A 24599-nucleotide genomic window follows, 5' to 3' on the forward strand; every position below is an offset into this window, starting at 1 on the left:
AACAGCAATATAGCATCAGTGTAAAACGAAATTTTGTGAGTAATACCGCTCCTTAAAATACCACAGATATCATTAGATTCTTGAAAAGCAATGGCAAGGGGTTCTAAAGCCAGATCAAAGAGCAAAGGGCTCAATGGACAGCCTTGTCTAGTTCCGTGATGAAGTTTAAATGGTTTGGAATTTTGAAAATTACTAACAACCCGAGCAGGAGATAGATAATGTAATTTAATCCAATGAATAAAATCTGGTCCAAAATTAAATTTTTCTAAGATTTTAAATAAATAATTCCATTCAACCCAATCGAAGGCCTTCTCAGCATCTAAGGATATCACACATTCCAATATCTCCTGGGAGGGAGAGTAAATAACATTTAATACACAGCATATATTAAAATAGGATTTAATAACTCCAGTCTGATCATCAGAAATAATAGAAGGTAGAATACTTTCAATCCTATGAGCCAGAGCTTTAGAAAGGATTTTAGTATCAACACTGAGTAATGAAATTGGCCTATATGAAGAGCATTCAGTTGGGTCCTTATTCTTCTTTAGGATAAGCGAAATAGAGGCTTCATAGAAAGATTGAGGCAAGCCAGTTTGAAAGAATCCAAAAAGACTAAGTGTAACTGCAGTATAACTAATGAAGAAAAAGCCTTATAAAATTCTCCAGAAAATCCATCTGGCCCCAGAGCCTTCCCTAAGTGTAATGAATGTATAGCCTCGACGATTTCCTCATAAGAAATGGGTTGATCCATCTGTTTACAATTATCTGCAGAAAGTTCTGGGATATGTAATTGATCTAGAAAATTATTCATTACAGTATTATCTTTAGGGGAATCAAAATTATAAAGTTTAGAATAGAATTATCTAAAGGTATCATTTATTTCAGAGTAATCAGTTATCTTATCACCATTGGATTTGCAAATTTCTTTAATTTGTCATTTAACTACAGAATTTTTAATTGGTTGGCCATTACTTTGCCTGATTTAATTCTGTGAATGTAAACTTGAGTTTTATCTTTAAGAAGTTGAGTTTCAATTGGATACGTTAACAGAAGATCATATTTAGTTTTAATTTCAACATGTCTTTTATATAAAATAGGATCTGAAGCTATAGCATATTTTTGATCTAATTGTTTCAGTTGATTGGCTAATTCAATTCTTTCTTTATTAGCTTTATTCTTAACACTCGCAGTATAGGAAATAATCTGTCCTCTAATATAGGCCATGAAAGTATCCCACACAATAAGATTAGAAGTCTCTTCCTTTTCATTCTCTTCAAAAAACAAAATAATATAACTCTCTTTAAATTTTAGAAATTCCTTATCAGATAACAACTTTGTATTAAAATGCCAAATTCTGTTTGTTTGAGGAAGACCAGGGATATTTAAAGATAGAAATACAGGAGCATGATCTGAAACAGCAATCTTTTTATATTCACAGGAACAAACTGATGAACAGACAGACAGACAGACATACTCTATTGATCCCGAGAGAAATTGGGTTTCATTACAGTCAAACCAACCAAGAATAGTGTAGAAATATAGCAATATAAAACCATAAATAATTAAATAATAATTAGCAAGTTATGCCAAGTGGAAATAAGTCCAGGACCAGCCTATGGGCTGAGGGTGTCTGACACTCCAAGGGAGGAGTTGTAAGGTTTGATGGCCACAGGCAAGAATGACTTGCTATGACGCTCAGTGTTACATCTTGGTGGAATGAGTCTCTGGCTGAATGAACTCCTGTGCCTAACCAGTACATTATGGAGTGGATGGGAGACATTGTCCAAGATGGCATGCAACTTGAACAGCATCTTCTTTTCAGCCACCACCGTCAGAGAGTCCAGTTCCACCCCCACAACATCACTGGCCTTACGAATGAGTTTGTTGATTCTGTTGGTGTCTGCTACCCTCAGCCTGCTGCCCCAGCACACAACAGCAAACATGATAGCACTGGCCACCACAGCCTCGTAGAACATCCTCAGCATTGTCCAGCAGATGTTAAAGGACCTCAGTCTCCTCAGGAAGTAGAGATGGCTCTGACCCTTCTTGCAGACAGCCTCAGTGTTCTTTGACCAGTCCAGTTTGTTGTCAATTCGTATCCCCAGGTATCTGTAATCCTCCACCATGTCCACACTGACCCCTTGGATGGAAACAGGGGTCACTGGTGCCTTAGCCCTCCTCAGGTCCACCACCAGCTGCTTAGTCTTTTTCACATTAAACTGCAGATGATTCTGCTCACACCATGTGACAAAGTTTCCCACCATAGTGCTGTACTCCGCCTAATCTCCCTTGCTGATGCATCCAGCTATGGCCGAGTCATCGGAAAACTTCTGAAGATGGCAATACTCTTCATTTGACTATCATTTTGAAATCATTTGACTATCAATTTAAAAAAATCAATCCTGGAATATGTATGATGAAAATGGGATAAAAATGAGTACCCTTTATCTAAAGGATATATAAAGGCCAAATGTCAACAATACCACATTTCAATAAAAAAAGGATTGAATAAACAAAGCTGATTTATTAAGAGATGCTGGTTTAGAAGATGATCGGTCTAAAATTGGGTCTAGCCAGCAGTTAAAGAATAAAGAATAAAAGAATACCAAAGAATAAAGACTCAGATCTGGTAAAAACAAAAAAAAGCTCAAAGAATCCTGGATCATCTACATTTGGGGCATACACATTGGCAAATACTATTAATTTATTATATAGTTTTCCTGAAACTATAACAAAATGTCCATTAGTATCAGATACTATGTTATGTTGGACAAAGGAAAGTTTGTTATCTATAAGAATCGAAACTCCTCTAGATTTGGCCTGAAAAGATGAATGAAAACAAAGACTGTTCCAATGGCTAAAAAAACGTAGATGATCACATTTGCATATGTGAGTTTCTTGTAAAAAATAATAGGGACCTTAAATTTCTTAATATAAGCAAAAGTCTTATTAAGTTTGTCAGGGTGATTTAACCCTTTCACATTAAAACTGAGTAAATTACTAGTTTGGTCCATTTTTAGTATTATTTAAAGGAAGGGTTAAAATGTAAGTTAAAACCAATCCATAAACCTTGAGAAATGGTAACCAAGCAACAAGTTGGCTAAAAAAATTCAAAAACCGCTTCTGAGAAAAAAACCCACCCACCTCTCCCCCGCCCACCTCCCAAAGAAAGAGAACCAACAAATAGAAAGCCAGCATCTACAACTACGGACACCCCCCAAAAAAACCTGGCGATTGCTCCAATTAGTTTTAAGGTTGTTTATATTCCAACCGAGACTAAACAATATCCAAACAAGAAATTCAATTTTTGTATATCAAAAATACAGTATTAAAAATACAAAAGAAAATTAGTTACAAAGGTTTACCAAAAGTAAAAGATACCATTATTCATACAGAAGGACATTAAACGTTTAATCTTATATCTTCATGAAAAAACAGGCTAAGCAGTTAGATTTCAAACTTTAAAAAATCTTTATGCTTCAGCATTCAAACGAAACCATTTGAAGGGTCCATCTTTAATGAGATTTTCAGTCAAATTAGGTAGCCAAGGGATGGGTTAAAACCATTGTTAAAAATTTCCAACAAAGCCTGTTTGAACTTAGCACATTCCTCCATAACCTCAAGCGAATAGTCTTTGAGAATCTTAATATTCCACCCTATAACGAATCATGCCCCTTTGATGGGATTTATGAATTTAAAGTTTTTCATTTAATCTTGTGTTTTTATGTAAGGACAGACTAAACAGCTAGCCTTCAGATTTTAAAAACCTTTGTGCTTCAATAGTCAAATGAAACCATTCGAAAGAGCCATTTTTACGTGTGATTCTGAGATGAGCTGGATGGCAAAGGTAGGGTTTAAAACCCTTGTTAAAAAACTCACGCATAATTCTTTGAACTTAGCATGTTCCTGCATAACCTCAGGCGAGTAATCTTCAACAATTCTAATCTTGCCACCATGATAATCAATCATGCCTCTTCGACAAGATTCGTGTATTAACAGTTCCTTTGTTTTAAATTCATGAAAACAAATTATTACTGATCTTGGTCTATTTCTGTTAGGAGGTCTAAACCTGTGAACTCGATCAATCATAGGCAAAGATGCCAAAATTTCCTGAAATAATTCTTGCAGAAAGTTTGCAAAGAATTCCATAGGATGATTACCTTTGATTAATTCTTTGAGACCCAGAACCTGTAGGTTGTTTGTTCTAGTTCTATTTTCGATGTTGATAATCTTCTGTCTTAACTTTTCATTGAGTTTCAATTGCTTTTCACAAAGCTTTTGCAGTTCATCCACTTCCGTATCCAGAGACAACAACATTGCTTCATTATTTTTTATACGTTTATCGTGTTCATTAAGAGTTTGCTGAATAGAATCCAATTTACCATCTATTTATTTAAATTCAGAGCTGAATTGTTGAAACTTCTCGGAGCTTCTTGTGTATGACTTTGCAGCAAATCCATAACAAAATCCAAAGAAGCAGGGGGATCATCCTTTTTAGTACCTCTGCCACCCCTTGATGTATCCATAAAGAAAAAATATCACACTTAAAAAGGAAGTTTCAAGACAGGTTGGAAATAGTAAGATAATTAGAGTTAGAGCAACAGGAGATTGCTACTACTCCATCAGTCACCACTAGGAAATCTCTAAATGCAAAACCTCATACTTGTCTGCATCTGCCATTTTTCAGTCCATTTTTCCTTCTGATGCAGATCCCTCTCCAAGCCATGATAGTCTTCCTCACTGTCCACTACATCCCCATTTTTGGTGTCATCTGCAAATTTGCTGATCCAGTTAACCACATTATCATCCAGATCATTATATAGATGACAGACAACAATGGACCCAGCACCGATCCCTGTGGCACTCCACTAGTCACAGGCCTCCGGTTAGAGAGGCAACCCTCTACTACTACTCTTTGACTTCTCCCACAAAACCAATGTCTAACTGAATTTACTACCTCTCATTAGGGTAATGCCCTAATGCCGAGCGACTGAACCTTCTTGACCAACCTCCCATACGGGACCTTGTCAAATGTCTTCCAAAGTCCATGTAGACAACATCCACTGCCTTGTCTTCATCCACTTTCTTGGCAATTTCCTTTAAAAGTACTATAAGATTGGTTAGACATGACCTACCATGCACAAAGCCATGCTGACTATCCTTACTCAGTCCGTATCCATTCAAATTCTTATACTGTATACCCAGTCTCTTAGAATAACTTCCAATAACTTCCACGCAAATGATGTTAGACTCACTGGCCTATAATTTTCTGGTTTATTTTTCGAGCCTTTCTTAAACAGTGAAACAACATTGACTATCCTCCAGTTCACTGGTACCTCATCTGTTACTAAGGATGATTTAAATGTCTCTGGTAGGGCATCAGCAATTTCCACACTTGCCTCCCCTTAGGGTCCGAGGGAACACCTGGTCAGGCTCTGAGGATTTATCCACCCTGATTTGCCTCAGGATAGCAAATACCTCCTCCTCTGTAATCTGCACAGGCTCCATGAAGTCGATGCCACTTTGCCTCACTTCTATAGACTCTGTGTTCGTCTCCTGAGTAAATGCAGATGCAAAAACATTATTTAAGATCTCACCCGTCTGTCTCTTTTGACTCCTCACCTGAATTACCATTCTGATCTTCCAGAGATTCATTTTTGTCCCTTGCAATCCTTTTGCTCTTAACATATCTGTAGAATCCCTTAGGATTCTCCTTCACCTTATCTGCTAGAGCAACTTAATGCCTTCTTTTAGACCCCCTGATTTCTTTCTGAAGTGTTCTTTTGTAGTTGCCTGTAGATGTTAGGGTCCGGTCTGGAGCCCGCCTTCCGGGCCTTGCTCCGGTCTGCAGACTCCGGACTCCGGGCCTTGCAGCCAGCCCTCCCGTCACCCAGAGCCATTGGATCATCTTGGCTTAAGGAGGTACACCTGTCACCTATTAGGGGGCAGGTGTTTATAAGGGGCTCGGGGACTGAGCCTAGTTGGGGGGTTGTCCTGCTCTGAAGCTGGTTTAACCTGCTTCGCCGGCTCTGAACCCTGCTCTGCTCTGGTTGCCAGCCTGCTCTGTATCTGTTCTGTCCAGTTGGTCTTGTTCCCCTGCTTCTCTCATGTTTGCTGGTCCTGCTGTTCTGCTTTATTCGCCTTGCCCGTGCTGTCACGCTGTCGGTTGCCTTTCCAAATTTACCAGTGTATTACGGTAGTCCTGCTGCTCACCCTGGACCCAGCTCCCTTCTGTTCCCTTGCCTCCGTCGGGTAAGCCAGGCCATCACTGTTACCCCTTGGGTGATTCTGTCCCTTCCTGTCCCTTGCACCTGTCTGGTAAGCCAGGCTGTTGCCGTTACCCTACGGGTGGTTCTGCCCCTTCCTGCCCCTTGCCTCTGTTGGGGAAGCCAGGCCATTTGCCGTTGCCCGGCGGAGGGACTCTGTTCCCTTCCTACCCCTCACCTCAGATGGGTTGTGCCCCGCACCTGCCCAGGTGTCTGCACCTTGTCCAGGCCTCCGTGTCTCCGCCTGGGAGGCAGTCCTGCCCAGGATGCGGCCTGCCCTGAGGACTCCTACCCTTTCCTTCCCTCATTCCGACGGGTTGTGCCCCGCACCTGCCCAGGGTTCCGTGTCTTGCCCAGGCCTCCGTGTCTCTGCCTGGGAGGCAGTCCTGCCCAGGATGCGGCCTGCCCTGAGGACTCCTACCCTTTCCTTCCCTCATTCCGACGGGTTGTGCACCGCACCTGCCCAGGGTTCCGTGTCTTGCCCGGGCCTCCATGTCTCCGCCTGGGAGGCGGTCCTGCCCAGGATGCGGCCTGCCCTGAGGACTCCTACCCTTTCCTTCCCTCATTCCGACGGGTTGTGCCCCGCACCTGCCCAGGGTTCCGTGTCTTGCCCGGGCCTCCATGCTTCTGCCTGGGAGGGGACCCTGTGCGGGATCCACGTGGCCCGCCCTGAGGACTCCGACCCTTTCCACACATTGCTCCCTACGGGTTGTGCCCGCACTTGCCCAGGGTTCCGTGTCTTGCCCGGGCCTCCGTGTTCCTGCCTGGGAGGCGGCCCTGCCCAGGAGTTATGCGCCCGCCCCAAGGGCCTCTTCTGCCTGCCACGAACTCTGGGATCCTGCTCTGCCTCGTCGGAACTCTGGGATCCTGCTCTGCCTGCCTGACCTCTGGGATCCAGCCCCATCTGCATTACCCCTTGCATGCCATGCCATCCTCATCCTGTCCTACCCCTAGTACTTCAGTGTCTGCGTCCTGCATTTGGGTCCATTCCATGTCAGCCCTTGAAAGTAGAAATGAATTCCACAGGTTCACTACCCTCTGGTTAAAGTAATGTTTCCTCTTCTCTGTTCTAAATGGATGTCCCTCAATTCTGAGGCTGTGCCCTCTGGTTCTAGACTCCCTCACTAGTGGAAGTATCGTCTCCACATTCACTTCATCTAGACTTTTCAATATTTGATAGGTTTCAAAGAGATGCCCCATCATTCATCTAAACTCCAGGAAGTACAGGCCTAGTGTCATCAAATGCTCCTTATGTTAACCCTTTCATTCCTGTGATTATTCTCATGAACATCCCTTGAAATCTGCCTAATGCCAGTACATCTTTTCTTAGATAAGGGTCCCAAAACTGTTCACAATACTTCAATACTTCCTTACCACTGACTCAACCTACAAGTTAATCTTGAGGGAATCCTGCACAAGAGCTCCTAAGACCCTCTGCACCTCTGATTTTTGAATTTTCTCCCCACAGTGCATGACCATATATTTCCCTATAGTACAATCCATCTGCCACTACTTTACATTTACCCCTATTCTGTCTAAGCTCTTCTGCAGACATCCTGCTTCTTCAACACTACCCGCCTATCCATATCATCCGTAAACATGGCCACAAAGCCATCAATTCTGTCATCCAAACCATGGACATACAAAGTGAAAAGGAGCAGTTGCAACACTAACCCCTGCAGAACAACCGGAAAAGGCCTCCTTTATTCCCTCTCTTTGCTTCCTGCCAGTCAGCCAATCTGCTATCCATGCTAATGCCTTTCTTGTAATACCATGGGCTCTTATCTTGTCAAGCAGCCTCATTTGTGGCACCTTGTCAAAGGCCTTCTGAAAATACAGATAGACTACATCCACTGACTCTCCTTTGTCTAACCTACCTGGTATTTCTCAAAGAATTCCAACAGATTTATCAGGCAAGGTTTTCCAGTTGGAGAACAATGCTGACTTTGGCCTATTTTATCATGTGCCTCCAAGTACTCTGAAACTTCTCCTTAATAATAGGCTTCAACATCTTTCCAACCACTAAAGTTAGGCTAAATGGTCTATAATTCCCTTTCTTCTGCCTCCCTCCCTTCTTAAAGAGTGGAGTGAAATTTGCAATTTTCTAGTCCTCAGGAACCACTTTAGAATCTAGTGATTCTTAGAAGATCGTACCTAATGTCTGCACAATCTCTTAGCAACCTGTTTCAGAACCTTGGGGTGTGTCCATCTTGTCCAGGTGACTTATCTACTTTCAGACATCCCAGCTTCCCAAGCATTTCTTCTTAGTAATACCAACAACAATCACTTCTGTCCCCTGATACTCTCACCTTTCTGGCATCCTACTAATGTCTTTCAAAGTGAAGGGTGATGCAAAATACTTAAGTTCCTCTGCCATTTTGTTGTCCCCCATTACTACTTCTCCAGGATCAGTTTCCAGCGGTACAATACCCACTCTCATCTCTCTTCTAATCATTTTATATCTGAAAAAAATTCTGTATCCTCTTTTATATTATTGACTAGTTTCCCTTTATATTTCATCTTTTCTCTCTGGTTTTTCTTCTTATGCCTTCAGTTTGTTTTTAAAAACTTCCCAATCTTCTCACTAATTTTTGCTATATTATATGCCCTCTCTTTTGCTTTTATGCTTTCTTTGACTTCCCTTGTCAGCCATGGTTGCCTCATCCTTTTAGAATACTTCTTCATCTTTGGGATGTATCTATTCTGTGCCTTGTGAATTTTTCCCACAAACTTCAGCCTTTACTGTTCTGCCATCATCCCTTTAGGTGTCCCCTTCCAATCAACTTTGGCCAGCTCCTCGCTGCTCTGCATTTCTCTTTACTCCATTGTAATACTGATACATCTGACTTTAGCTTCTCCCTCTCAAATTACAGGGTGAATTCTATCACTGCTTCCTAAGGATTCCTTCACCTTAATCTTCTTAATCCAATTCAAAACTGCCTGGCTCAACCAGAAACTGCTCTGAAAAGCCATCTTGCAGGCATTCTACAAATTTCCTTAGGAATCTGGAGCACCAAACTAATTTTCCCAATCTATCTGCATATTGAAATCCTCCATGATTATCATAACATTTCCCTTCCGACATGCCTTTTCTATCTCTTTTGTGATTTATTTTCCACATAAGACCATAACATACAGGAGAAGAATTAAGTCATTTGGCCCATCAACCCGCTCCGCCATTTCATGGCTGATCCCAATTTTCCTCTCAGCCCAAATCTCCTGCCTTTTCCCCATATCCCTTCATTCCCTGACCAATCAAGAATCTATCAACCCCTGCCTTAAATATCCATAAAGACTTGACCTCCACAGCTGCCTCTGGCATTGAATTCCACAGATTCATCACTCTCTGGCTAAATAAATTCCTCTTAATCTCTGTTCCAAAAGGATGCCCCTCTATTCTGAGGCTGTGTTCTCTGGTCTTAGACTCTCCCATTATAGGAAATGTCCTCTCAACATGCACTCTATCAAGGCCTTTCACCATTCGATGGGTTTCAATGAGGTCACCCCCTCATTCTTCTGAATAGTGAATACAGGCTCAGAGCCATCAAATGTTCTTCATATGATAAGCCATTCATTCCTGGAATCATTTTTGTGAACCTCCTTTGAACCCTCTCCAGTTTCAGCACATCCTTTCTAAGATAAAGGGTCCAAAACAGCTCATAATCCTCCAAGTGAGGACTCTTTACCAATGCCTCCACAAGCTCTTCAGCTACCTCTTTCAGAATCCTAGGATGTACACCATCTGGTCCAGGTTACTAGTCTATCTTCAGACTTTTCAGTTTCCCAAGAATCTTCTCTCTAGTAATGGTAACTTCACACACTTCATGACCCCTGAAACCCAGAAATTCCACAATACTGCTAGTGTCTCCTACAAGGAACACTGTTGCAAATTACTTATTCAGTTCATCTGCTATTTCATTGTCCCCCCATTACTATCTCTCCAGCATCATTTTCCAGCAGTCCAATATCCACTCCTGGTTCTCTTTTACACTTTATGTATCTGAAGGAACTTTTGGTATCCTCTTTAACAGTATTGGCTAGCTTATTTTCATATTCATCTTTACCATCTTACTGACCTTTTTATTTCTCTTCTGTTGGTTTTTAAAAGCTTCCCATCCTCAAACTTCCCACTAACTTTTGCTCTATTGTATGGCTTCTCTTTAGCTTTTATATTGGTCTTGATAGCCAAGGTTATGTCATATTTCTTTTAGAATACTTAATCCTATTTTGGGATGATACTACTTCCTATTTGATATATCCTGTGCCTTCCGAATTGTTTCCAGAAATTCCAGCCATTGCTGCTCTGCCATCATTCCTGCCAGTGTTCTTTTCCAATCAATTCTGGCAAACTCCTCTCATGCTTCTGTAATTCAATTTTACACCACTGTAATACTGATACATCTGACTTTAGCCTCTCCTCAAATTTCCAGGTGAATTGGATCATATTTTGTTCACCTTTCTCTTAACGTTTCTTTTACCTTAAGCACACTCTAATCAATTCTGGTTCCTTGGACAACACCCAATCCAGAATAGCTGACCCTTAGTGGGCTCAACCATGAACTGCTCTAAAAAGCCATCTCATAGGCATTCTGGAAACTCCCCCTCTTGAGATCCAGCACAACCTAATTTTCTTAATTTACCTGCATATTGAAATCCCCTATGACTATTATAACATTTCCTTTTACATGCATTTTCTATCTCCCATTGTAATTTGTAGACCAAATCCGTACTACTGTTTGAGAGTATATATATATATATATATATATATACAGCTCCCATCAGTGTCTTTTTACCCTTGCAGTTACTTAGCTTTTTCCACAATTATTCAACACCTTCCAACTCTATATCAATTCGTTCTAGTGATTTGATTTCATTTTTGCCAGCAAAGCAGCTCTGCCCCTGCAAGTCCTTTTGATACCATGTGTAACTTTGGACATTAAACTCCCAGCTATAGTCCTCTTACATTCATGGTTCAGTGACGCCTACATGCCAATCTGAAACTGTTCTCCAAGTTTATCTACCTTGTTTTGTATACTGTGTGCATTCAAATATAACACCTTCAATCCTGTATTCAACACTCTTTTTGATTTTGGCCCCCTGTTACACTTTAACTCATCCCACTGACTGCAATTTTACTCTGGACATTTGCCTCTACTTCCTGAGTCTCACTACACACTGTATCTACTTGTATACCAACTGCCCTATCCTCAATTGTATCACTCCAGTTCCCATCCCCCTACTAAATTAGTTTAAACCCTCCTCAACAGCTCTAGCAAACCTAACTGCAAGGATATTGCCCTCCCCCCACCCCACTCAGGTTCAGGTGTAACCCTTCCTGTTTGTATCATATCTTCCTATGTTAGAGATCTCAAGTATCCAGAAATCTGAAACCCTGCCCCCTGCACCAATTCCTTAGCCACACATTCATCTGCCAAACCATCCTATTCTTACCCTCAGTGAGGCATGGCAAAGGCAGCAATTCAAAGATTGCTACCCTGGAGATCCTGCTTTTCAGCTTTCTACCTAATTCTTTAAAATCTCTCTTCAGGATCTCTTCCCTTTTCCTACCTATGTTGTTCATACAACAACACCAACTATTGCTGTGAACCCAGTTTGAGACATTCCTGATCCTGACACCTGTGAGGCAACATACCATCTGGGTATCTCTTTCATATCCACAGAATCTTGTGTCTACTCCTCTAATTACAGAATCCACTATGACTACTGCAGTCCTAGACCTTAAGACCCTTATGGTACTCTTCTCCCCACAGAGCCAGAATCAGTGCCAGAGACCTGGTTGCGGTGACTCCCCTTGGTAGGTCAATCCCCACACCCAGTATCCAAAACAGTATACTTATTGTTGAGGGGAATGGCCAAAGGAGTACTCTGCACTGGTTACTTATTCCCTTTCCCTCTCCTGACAGTCATCCAGTACCTTCCTGTAGCTTCTATCTACCACCTCCTCTGTTTGAGTTGAAGGTCATGCAGCTGCAGCTCCAGTTCCTTAACATGGTCTTTAAGGAGCAGCATCTTGTGCAGATGCAGTTATCTGGGAGACTGAAGGTCTCCCAACGTTCCACATCTTATACAAAGAACATACCACTACCTCAGGATCCATCCTCAGTGCACTAACTATGCACTAACAAAAAGAAACTTGCTAGAAACTCTCTTACTTACTTACTTTGAACCTTTGCCTGTGTTTTCTCATGCCTGTTCTCTAGCTCAAATCAAGGTAAGCAACAAAATACGTACGTCATTGGTACCTATTAGTACCAACGACATAGGTAGGAAAAAGGAGGAGGTCCTGAAAACAGACTACAGGAAATTAGGAAGGAAGTTGAGAAGCAGGACCACAAAGGTAGTCATCTCAGGATTACTGCCTGTGCCACGTAGCAGTGAGAGTAGGAATAGAGTGTGGAGGATAAATGTGTGGCTGAGGGGTTGGTGCAGATTTCAGATTTCTTGATCATTGGGACCTCTTTTGAGGCAGGTGTGACCTGTACAAAAAGGATGGGTTGCACTTGAATCTGAGGGGGACCAATATCCTGGTGGGGAGGTTTGCAAAGTCTATTGGGGAGAGTTTAACCTAGAATCTCTAGGGGGTGGGAACAGAACGATAGAGACGGAGGAAGGAGTGGTTGGCTCACAAATAGAGAAAGCTTGGAGACAGTGTGAAAGGGAGGATAGGCAGGTGATAGAGAAGGGACGTACTCAGACTGATGGTTTGAGATATGTCTATCTTAATGAAAGGAGTATTATGAACAAAGCAGATGAGCTTAGAGCATGGATCAGTACTTGGAGCTATGATACTGTAGCCTTTACAGAGACTTAGATGTTTCAGGAGCAGTAATGGTTACAAGTGTCAGGCTTTAAATATTTCAGAAAGGACAGGGAGGGAGGCAAAAGAGGTGGGGTGTGGCACTGTTGATCAGAGATAGTGTCACAGCTGCAGAAAAGGAGGAAGTCATGGAGGGATTGTCTACAGAGTCTCTGTGGGTGGAAGTTAGGAACAGGAAGGGGTCAATAGCTCTACTCGGTTTTTTTTATAGACCACCCAATTGTAACAGGGACATTGAGGAGCAGACAGGGAGACAGATTCTGGAAAGGTGTAATAATAACAGGGTTGTTGTGGTGGGAGATTTTAATTTCCCTAATATCAATTGGCATCTCTCTAGAGTGAGGGGTTTAGATGGGGTGGAGTTTGTTAGGTGTGTTCAGGAAGGTTTCTTGACATAATATGTAGATAAGCCTACAAGAGGAGAGACTGTATTTGATTTGGTATTGGGAAATGAATCTGGTCAGGTGTCATATCTCTCAGTGGGAGAGCATTTTGGAGATAGAGATCACAATTCTCCTTTACTTTAGCCTTGGAGAGGGATAAGAACAAACATGTTGGGAAAGTGTTTAATTGGAGTAAGGGGAAATATCAGGCTATCAGGCAGGAAACACACACAAAATGTTGATGGAATGCAGCAGGCCAGGCAGCATCTATAGGAAGAAGTACAGTCAACGTTTCGGGCCAAGACTGTTCGTCAGGACTAACTGAAAGAAAAGATATTAAGAGATTTGAAAGTGAGAGGAGGAGGGGGAAATCTGAATTGATAGGAGTAGACAGGAGGGGGAGGAGCTGGAAAGTTGATTGGCAAAAAGGATACACAGCTGGAGAAGGGAAATGATCATGCGATGGGAGGCCAAGGGAGAAAGAAATGGGGAGGGGAGCACCAGAGGGAGATGGAGAACAGGCAAGGAGTGATTGTGAGAGGGGCAGAGAGAGAGAGAGAAAAAAAAAGGGGGATAATGAATGAATAAATAAGGGATGGGGTAAAAAGGGGAGGAGGGGCATTAATGGAAGTTAGAGAAATCAATGTTCATGCCATCAGGTTGGAGGCTATCAAGATGGAATATAAGGTGTTGTTCCTCCAATCTGAGTATGACTTCATCTTGACAGTAGAGGCCTACTATCAGGCAGGAACTTGGAAGCATAAATTGGAAACAGATGTTCTCAGGAAAACGTACGGAAGAAATGTGGCAAATGTTCAGGGGATAATTGTGTGGGGTTCTGCATAGGTACATTCCAATGAGACAGGGAAAGGATGGTAGGGTACAGGAACTGTGGTGTACAAAGGCTGTTGTGAATCTAGTCAAGAAGAAAAGAAGAGCTTGCAAAAGGTTAAAAAAAAGGTAATGATAGAGATCTAGAAGATTATAAGGTTAGCAGGAAGGAGCTTAGGAGAATGAAGTTAGGAGAGCCAAATGGGGCCATGAAGGTCTTGGTGGACAGGATTAAGTAAAACCCCAAGGCACTCTACAAATATGTGAAGAGCAAGAGGATAAGATGTGAGAGAATAGGTCCAATCAAGTGTGACCATGGAAAAGTGTGTATGGAACCAGAGGGTCTTAATGAATACTTTACTTCAGTATTCACTACAGAAAAGGATCTTGGCGATTGTAGGGACAACTTACAGTGGACTGAAAAGCTTGAGCATGTGGATGTTAAGGAAGAGGATGTACTGGAGCTTTTGGAAAGCATCAAGTTGGATTATGTCACTGGAACTGGACGAGATGTACTCCAGGCTACTGTGGGATGCGAGGAAAGATTGCTGAGCCTCTGGCGATGATCTTTGCATCATCAATGGGGGACGGGAGAGGTTCCAGAGGATTGGAGGGTTGCAGATGTTGTTCCCTTATTCAAGATAGGGAGTAGAGGTTGCCCAGGAAATTATAGACCAGTGAGTCTTACTTCAGTGGTTGGTAAGCTGATGGAGAAGATGCTAAGAGGCAGAATTTATGAACATTTGGAGAGGCATAATATGATTAGGAATAGTCGGCATGGCTTTGTCAAAGGCAGATCATGCCTTAATAGCCTGAATGAATTTTTTGAGGATGTGACTAAGTACATTGATCAAGGTAGAGTAGTAGATGTAGTGTATATGGATTTCAGCAAGGCATTTGATAAGGTATCTCATGCAAGCCTTATTGAGAAACTAAGGAGGCATGTGATCCAAGGGGACATTGCTTTGTGGATCCAGAACTGGCTTGCCCACAGAAGACAAAGAGTGGCTGTAGATGGGTCATATTCTGCATGGAGGTTGGTGACCAGTGGTGTGCTTCAGGGATCTGTTCTAGGACCCTTAACTCTTTGGGATTTTTATAAATGACCTGGATGAGGAAGTGGAGAGATGGATTAGTAAACTTGCTGATGACACAAGTGGAGGGCTGTCAGAGGTTACAGAGGTTACAGTGAGATATTGATAGAATGCAAAACTGGGCTGAGAAGTGGCAGGTGGAGTTCAACCCAGATAAGTGTGAGGTGGTTCATTTTGGTAGGTCAAATATGTCAGAATATAGTATTAATGGATCAGAGGGTTCTTGGGGTCTGAGTCCATAGGATGCTAAAGCAGCTGCGCAGGTTGACTCTGTGAGGTAATGTTGCTGCTATATGGGACCCTGGTCAGACCCCACTTGGAGTATTGTGCTCAGTTCTGATCGCCTCACTACAGGAAGAATGTGGAAGCCATTGAAAGGGTGCCGAGGAGATTTACAAAGATGTTGCCTGGATTGGGGAGCATGCCTTATGAGAATAGGTTGAGTGAATTCTGCCTTTTCTCCTTGGAGCAACGGAGGATGAGAGGTGACCTGTTAGATGTGGAAAGATGATGAGAGGCATTGATTGTGTGGATAGTCTTCTTCCCAGGGCTGAAATGGTTGCTACAAGAGGACCCAGGTTTAAGGCGCTGGGAAGTAAGTACAGAGAAGATGTAGGGGTAAGTTTTTACTCAGAGTGGTGAGTGCGTGGAATGGGCTGCCAGCAACGGTGGCAGAGACAGATACAATAGGGTCTTTTAAGAGACTTTTGGATCGGTACATGGAGCTTAGAAAAATAGAGGGCTGTAGGTAAGCCTAGTAATTTCTAAGGTCGGGACATGTTCGGCACAACTTTGTGGGCCAAAGGGCCTGTATTGTGCTGTAGGTTTTCTATGTTTCTAAATAATTTTCATCTGTTCCCTTCTGCGCTCGTTATATCCTCAAAGATCCAGTAAGTTTGTCAAAAAGGACCTGCCTTTGCTGAATCCATGCTGCGCCTGCCTGATGGATCCATTTCTTTCCCGATACCTCGCTATTTCTTCTTTAATGATAACTTCAAGCATTTTCCCAATTACAGCTATTAAACTGGCCTATAGTTAACTGCCTTTTGCCTACATCCTTTTTTGAACAGTGCAATAACATTTGCCATGTTCCAATCCACCAGGATCTGCTCAGAGTCCAGAGAATTTTGTTAAATTATCTCCAAAGCCTCTACTATTTCTCTCAGATACATTCCATCAGGACCAGAGGACTTGTCTATCTTCAGGCCCACAAGTTTGTTCAGCACTACCTCTTTAGTGATAGTTATTGTATCGAGGTCCTCACCTCCCATTGCATCCATTAACTTCTCTCTTTGGCATGTTAGACGTGTCCTCCATCATGAAGACTAACCCAAAATAGTCACTCAAAGCCACTGCCATTTCCTCATTACCCAATATCAATACCCCCTTCTCATCTTATCCAAGGGACCTATGTTCACTATATCCACCCTCTTCTGCTTTACATAATTATAAAAACTTTTACTATTTGTATGTATGGTGCTAGTTTATTTTCATAATCTAACTTCCCTTTCTTTATTGCTTGCTTAGTGATTTGTAGTTGTTTTTTAAAGTTTTCTCAATCTTCCAGTTCCTTACTACTTTTGATGACTTTGTATGCACGAGCTTTTTAGTTTGATGCCTTCTTCCATGTCCTTAGTTATCCATGGCTGGCTCTTCCCACCCTTACTGCTCTTGCTTTTAACTGGAATATACTTTTGGAGTATAGTCAACAGTTCTGGGTCCCATATCTCAGAAAGGATGTGCTGTCATTGGAGAGTCCAAAGGAGGTTCACGAGGATGACTCCGGGAATGAAGGGTCTAATATTTAAGGAGCATTTGGCAGCTGTGAGCCTGTACTCACTGGAATTGAGAAGAATACATGGTGATCTCATTGAAACTTACCAAATGTTGAAAGGACAAGATAAGGTGGATGTGGATAGGTTGTTTTCTATGATGGAGGAATCCAGAACTAGAGGGTACAGCCTCAAAATTGAGGGGCGACCTTTTAGAACAGAGGTAAGGAGGAATTTTCATAGCCAGAGGGTAGTGAATCTGTGGAATGCTCTGCCACAGACTGCAGTGGAACCCAAGTCCGTAGGTATATTTAAGGTGGAAGTTGATCGTTTTCTGACTCAATGGGCAGAATGGCCTATTCTGCTCCTATGTCTTATGGTCTGATATGCATTTATTATCAAAGTATGCATGCTGTATACAACTTTGAGAGTTGTCTCCTCACAGGCAGCCACAAAAAAAACCCAACAGAACCCATTTCAAAAAAAGACATCAAACACCCAATGCACAGAAAAAAAGCAAATCATACAATCATGTAAGCAAATAACATTTGGAACGGAAATTCACAAGTGAGTCCAGAGACATGAAGTCAATCATCACTACAGCTAATCAAGGAGTAGCACTATCTTTATTTGTATCCACTTATAATATAGTAACTCAACCAAGATACTGTAAACAAAAGTTAACAGTGTTATGTGTATATATGTGTGTAAATATAGCACTCAAACTTGGGGGAACAAGGCTTAGAGTCTTGAGATGGTGAAGTAGGAAAGTTCATAATAAATGATGAGAGATATTTGCAATCCACATTGTAATGGAGAGAAAAGTACGAAGTATTCCACAGGTTCCACGCTGGGAACAAGCTAACAGTCGCTTTAGATCTTGTCTGTCGGTGTCGTTCCAATTCCACATACCAATTATCTCCGAAAGTGACCTGTCACAGGAATATTGTCTTGTATGTTACCACACAACATCCTCAGGCAAGGGATACACAAGTGGTCCCACAAGATATCCCCAAAATCCACTCCTTTGTACTATCCGAAGTGACAGTCACACATTCTGGAGCAAACTTGCCCCGGCAGCTCGTTGTTCCAAGTCTTGCGAAGACTGCGAGAGTAGCTGTTCTCTCTCTCTCTATTTTAATCGGCATAGATCACGACAGCCTGTGACTGACGTCATAGTCCCGCCTCCCTTAGGCGCTCTTAAAGTGATCGTCCACAGTGTGAGACCACAGGCTCCTAACACTTGTTATTTGCAGGTTACAGTCTCAGTTCAGTGCAGAGACGAGTAAACCACACGGTGCAGTGAGCCGAACACTGTTCATCCCTTGCCTCCAGCCCGAAAGCTTAACCTTTTCCATCTGGCCCGGCACTCAAGTCGGTCAAACCTTAACTTGCTCTCAGGCATATGGGCCCTGTCTTGCTTCTGCTGCTTTGAATCATCTCATCAGCCAAACATTGTCTCGCTCGGCCTGTACACATCATGGCACAACCATCCTGTACTTTCAAGATTCCAGTTCACACCGCAAAAGTGCCAGGTCGTAGAGGCAATTCAAAAGTTAGACCCTGAAAGTGAACTTAAGCCGGATTGCAGTGATTGTCTGATACATCTGATTTTATTTTCTCCCTCTCAAATTGCAGGGTGAATTATATTTTACCATGATCACTGCCTCCTCAGGGTTCCTTTACCTTGAGCTCCATAAGGATCAGGCAGCCACCAGGGGAGGCAAACCATCCAAGTCAATGTTTTCAGAAGGACTTACAAATGTATACTACTACTTTGGGGGATTTATAAAAGTCAAGCAAACATCATGTTATTGCCTGGCTGGGTATTTACACTGAGATATTTGTCTAAGAACCAATCTGCAGAAAGCTGTAACTCAGCCAGCTCCATCATGGGCACTTGCCTCCCCAGCATCAAAGACATCTTCAAAAGGTGGCGTCCATCATGAAACAGGTACAGGAGCCTGAAGATACAGAATCAGTGTTTCAGGAGCAGATTCACCCCTCCATCATCAGATACCTGAACTGACAATGAAACCATGTACAGTACCTCAATATACTTTTAAATTTCACTTTTTTTACACTAATTTTTATAAAATATTTTTTTATTGTAATTTATTTTTATTGTGCATTGCAATATACTGCTGCTGCATAACATCAAATTTCATGATATATGTCAGTAATGGAACAGCAGGGTGGAGATACATCTCTACTAAATGTGTAAGGCGCTCCTTCGCTCCATTAGCCTGCAGCTCAGCCTTGGCAAGATGTGGCACCTGCTTAGTCCCTGAATCATGCTCATGTGATCACTGATGTCAGGCATACAATCTCTGAAAAGTATTAGCACATGGAACAGAACAGTACAGCAACGGATTATTAAGTCCATAATGTGCCGAATCAGCTAAAAAGCAAATCAAATGTGTTAATCCCTCCTAGCCTCTCCTACCTATACAACATCCATATCCATCTTCCTCATATCCATGTGCCTATCCAAACACCTCTTAAAAACCTGACGAAGGGTCTCGGCCCAAAACGTCAACAGTGCTTCTTATAGATGCTGCCTGGCCTGCTGCGTTCCATCAGCATTTTGTGTGTGTTGTTGTTTCTTAAAAACCTCTTATGCTTTTACTTCTGCAACCATAACAGGCAGCACAGTCTAGGCATCCACCACTCTGAGTAAAAAAAATACCCCTTTCTTCCATGCATGTCCTCTGGTATTAGACATTTTAACCCTGGGAAACAGATGCTCCCGGTCTATGCCTCTGAATCTTATAAATCTGTCAGATCTCTCTTCAGTCTCAGGCAGTCTAGAGAAAACAACTCACATTTATCCAGCTTCACAAGATAGCACATACCCTCTAAACCAGACAGGATCCTAGTAAACCTTCTGCACCCTCTCCAAAGCTTCAACATCCTACCTATAGTGGGGCAATAAGAATTGTAGGTAATGCTCCAGGTGTGGCTCAACCAGTTTTATAAAGTTGCAACATAACCTCTTGACTTTTGAACTCAATGTCTTAATTAATAAAAGTAAGCATTCCATAAGCCTTCTTAACCACCTTTTGGACCTGAAGCCTCTTTCAAGGAGCTATGAACTTTAAATCCCAAGATCACTCTGCTCACCAACACTCGATCATGGTTGGAGTCACCTGTCTTGAGAACACTGTCATGAAGGTAGGAATGGCAAATGACTGTTGAAAAATTTGCCAACAATCATGGTTAGTAGTTGGAAGACCATGGTCACCCACATCATACGACACAGAACATGATGATGATGTCAGTGATATTAAACCTGATTGTGATGGAGATTTAAATAGGAAGAATCTCTCTTGGCTACCTCTTTGAATTCTCAAAGCTCTTTGTAAATGACGTAAAGGATTTATCTTGTAAGGTGTAGCTAAAGAAGTAATTCCCAAGTGGACTAAAATTTCAGGGATCCAGTCAAGTGTATTGGATTTTACCAAAGCATTTGTCAAAATTCCAGTTTTGAAATGAGATGAGATCCATTCAAAAATGGCACGTTGTGTTAAAACTAGATGAGTATTGCAACACAAGGACAATGGTCAATATAAATTTCAATGACAAGAGGGCAAAAAAAATCCAGTGATAGGCAGCTCTGTGAGTGAGGATGCTTTGTTAACGAGAGGTCAGAGAAGAATGGCCAGACTGGTTTAAGCCAACAGGAAGGTGACTAACTCAAATAACCACATTACAACGGTGCGCAGAAGAGCATCTCCGAACACACGTTAACCCTTTAAATGGATGGGCCGGGAGCAGAAAACCACACTGGATTACACTGCTCTAATAAAATGGCCAGTTTTGTTACCTTCCAAATTCTTTAGAGCTGGAATGTTATTTTTATAAAGTCACTTGTAATAGAAGCAGTTATTCAAAGCACATAAAACAAACTTCGATTGGTAAGAATGTTCCAACAATGAGGAATACATGCCAAAGACCAAAAAAAATCTAATGAACAATTAATCACAAAGGTGGCCAGTTACCAGTATCAATGAGAATCCAAAGGTGTTCTAGATGTATAAATAGCTAAATGTGACAGGATAAAAATATGAACCTGTACATTGAAACACTGTTTGGTACTAAATATCTTGCATCTGTACAAGGGAAGAGGTACTTCATGAAGGAGAGCAGAGCTATCATACAAATTAAGAGCAAAAGTTGGGGGTACATCACAAGAAATGGAGGCATGTCTCAGAGATACTGACAGCAGTCTTTCAAAGGCATATTGATTCAGGGCTGGCACAGGAAAGTAGAGAACTGTAAATACCATTCCTTTATTTAAAAAGTGACAGATGCTCCTTGGTTTAGACCGTATGCCTTAGATAGAAGAGGAGGAGGTGACTTGAAAGGTGTTCAAGAGGCATGGAGGGACAGGATTGTGTGTGTATTTATATACACATATACATACATACACACACAGAATCATAGATGCATGAAATGCACTACCCAATGGTGATGGCAGAGAGAGTAAAAATGAACTTAAGAGTAGGTTAAAAGGTCTGCAAAGAGCCTACTGTTCTGTTTCAAAAGTCAGCACAGATTTGTTAATGGTAAACTACATTTAAACAGGAATTGTTTTGAAGAGGTGCAATTAGTGGTGTAAATAACAAACTTAGCAGTAATGATGAAGCACATGGCTTAAGAGAAACATTTTCTAGCATGGATGAGATTTGCTCAGCAACGTAACAGGTACTTGCGGAGTAGCTCCATACAGCACATTTTCAAAAGGAGAAACAAGACTGGTAGCGAGTTGCTGGTGGGTTCCAGGATAGGAATTTGGTGCAGGCAAGAGGTTTGAGGGTCAGTGACCCCCCGTAATTGAGTTGGTGAGACAGAGGTTAAAAGTCCAGTGTTCAGTGTCCTGTCATCAGCACTTTCCACATGGAAACAATGGACAATGTGGCCTCAATATGTACCATTTCTAAACAATGGAAATTGTACTATTAGATGCATTTCCCCAGACTGCTTCATAGAACATTACAGCACAGAAACAGGCCTTTTGGCCCTTCTTGGCTGTGCTGAACCATCTTTCTGCCTAGACCCACTGACCTGCACCTGGGCCATATCCCTCCAAACCCCTCTTATCCATCTACCTGTCCAAGTTTTTCTTAAATGTCACAAGTGAGCCCGCATTCACTTCATCTGGCAGTTCGTTCCACACTCCCACCACTCTATGTGAAGAAGCCCTCCAATGTTCCCTTTAAACTTTTCCCCCTTCACCCATGTGGTTTTTCTCTTTCCTAGCCTCTGGAAAAAGCCTGCTTGCATTCTCTCTATACCCATCATAATTTCTTGGCTGTGCTGAACCATCTTTCTGCCTAGACCCACTGACCTGCACCTGGGCCATATCCCTCCAAACCCCTCTTATCCATCTACCTGTCCAAGTTTTTCTTAAATGTCACAAGTGAGCCCGCATTCACTTCATCTGGCAGTTCGTTCCACACTCCCACCACTCTATGTGAAGAAGCCCTCCAATGTTCCCTTTAAACTTTTCCCCCTTCACCCATGTGGTTTTTCTCTTTCCTAGCCTCTGGAAAAAGCCTGCTTGCATTCTCTCTATACCCATCATAATTTTATAAGTCTCCTCTCATTCTTTTACACTCCAAGGAATAAAGTCCTAACCTATTCAACCTTTCTCGGTAACAGTTTCTTAAGTCTCGGCAACATCCTTGTAAACCTTCTCTGCACTCTTTCAACCTTATTAAAATCCTTTCTGTAATTATGACCAAAATTGCACACAATACTTTGATTTATAAAGGCCAATGTACCAAAAGCTCTCTTTACGACCCTATCCACTTGTGACACCACTTTTAGGGAATTTTCTATCTGTATCCCCAGATTCCTCTGTTCTACTGCACTCCTCAGTGCCCTACCATTTGCCTTGTATGTTCTATCTTGGTTTGTCCTTCCAAAGTGCAATATCTCACACTTGTCTGTAATAAACTCCATGTGCCATTTTTCAGCCCATTTTTCCAGCTGGTCCAGATCCCTCTGCAAGCTTTGAAAACCTTCCTCACTGTCCACTACACCTCCAATCTTTTTATCATCAGCAGATTTGCTGATCCAATTTACCACATTATCATCCAAATCATTGATATAGATGACAAATAACAATGGACCGAGCACTGATCCCTGTGGCACACCACTAGTCACAGGCCTCCACTCAGAGAAGCAATCCTCCACAACCACTCTCTGACTTCTCCCATTGAGCCAATGTCTAATCCATTTACTACCTCACAATGTATACCTAGCGACTGAATCTTTTTAACTAATCTCCCATGTGGGACCTTGTCAAAGGCCTTACTGAAGTCGATGTAGACAACATTCACTGCCTTCCCTTCATCCTCCTGGGTAACCTACTTGAAAAACTAATAGATTTGTTAAACATGACCTACCACACACAAAGCCGTATTGACATTCCCTAATAAATCCCTGTCTATCTAAATACTTGTAGATCCTATTTCTTAGTACTCCTTCCAATAATTTACCTACTACCAACGTCAAACTTACTGGCCTATAATTTCCTGGATTACTTTTAGAGCCTTTTTTAAACAATGGAACAACATGAGCTATCTTCCAATCCTCCGGCACTTCACCTGTAGATACCGACCGTTTAAATATATTTGCCAGGGCTCCTGCAATTTCAATATTAGTCTCCCTCAAGGTCCGAGGGAATACCCTGTCAGGTCCTGGGGATTTATCTACTCTGATTTGCCTCAAGACAGCAAGCATCTCCTCCACTTTAATCTGTATAAGTTCCATGAGCTCCTTACTTGTTTGCCTTGTTTCCATAGACTCCATTCCAGTTTCCTTAGTAAATACAGACGCAAAAAAATTTTTTTGATCTCCCCCATTTCTTTTGTTTTCCATACATAGCCAACCACTCTGAACTTCAAGAGGGCTTATTTTATCTCTTACTATCCTTTTGCTCTTAATATACCTGTAGAAGCTCTTTGGATTATCCTTCACCTTGACTGCTAAAGCTATCTCATATCTTCTTTTAGCCCTCCTGATTTCTTGAAGTATTTTTTTTGCACTTTTTATACTCAAGTACCTTATTTGCTCCGTTTCCTATACATGTCAAACATCTCTCTCTTCTTCATCAGAGTTCCAATATCCCTTGAGAACCAAGGTTCCTTATTCTTATTCACTTTGCCTTTAATCCTGACAGGAACATACAAACTCTGCACTCTCAAAATTTCTCCTTTGAAGGCCTTCCACTTACCAATGACATTCTTGCCAGGGAACAACCTGTCCCAATCCATGCTTTTTAGATCCTTTCTCATTTCTTCAAATTTGGCCTTTTTCCAGTTTAGAACCTCAACCCGAGGACCAGATCTATCTTTATCCATGATCAAGTTGAAACTAATGGTGTTATGATCACTGGAACCAAA

The sequence above is a fragment of the Hypanus sabinus genome, chromosome 20 (assembly GCF_030144855.1).
Source record: "Hypanus sabinus isolate sHypSab1 chromosome 20, sHypSab1.hap1, whole genome shotgun sequence".
Classification (NCBI taxonomy): domain Eukaryota; kingdom Metazoa; phylum Chordata; class Chondrichthyes; order Myliobatiformes; family Dasyatidae; genus Hypanus; species Hypanus sabinus.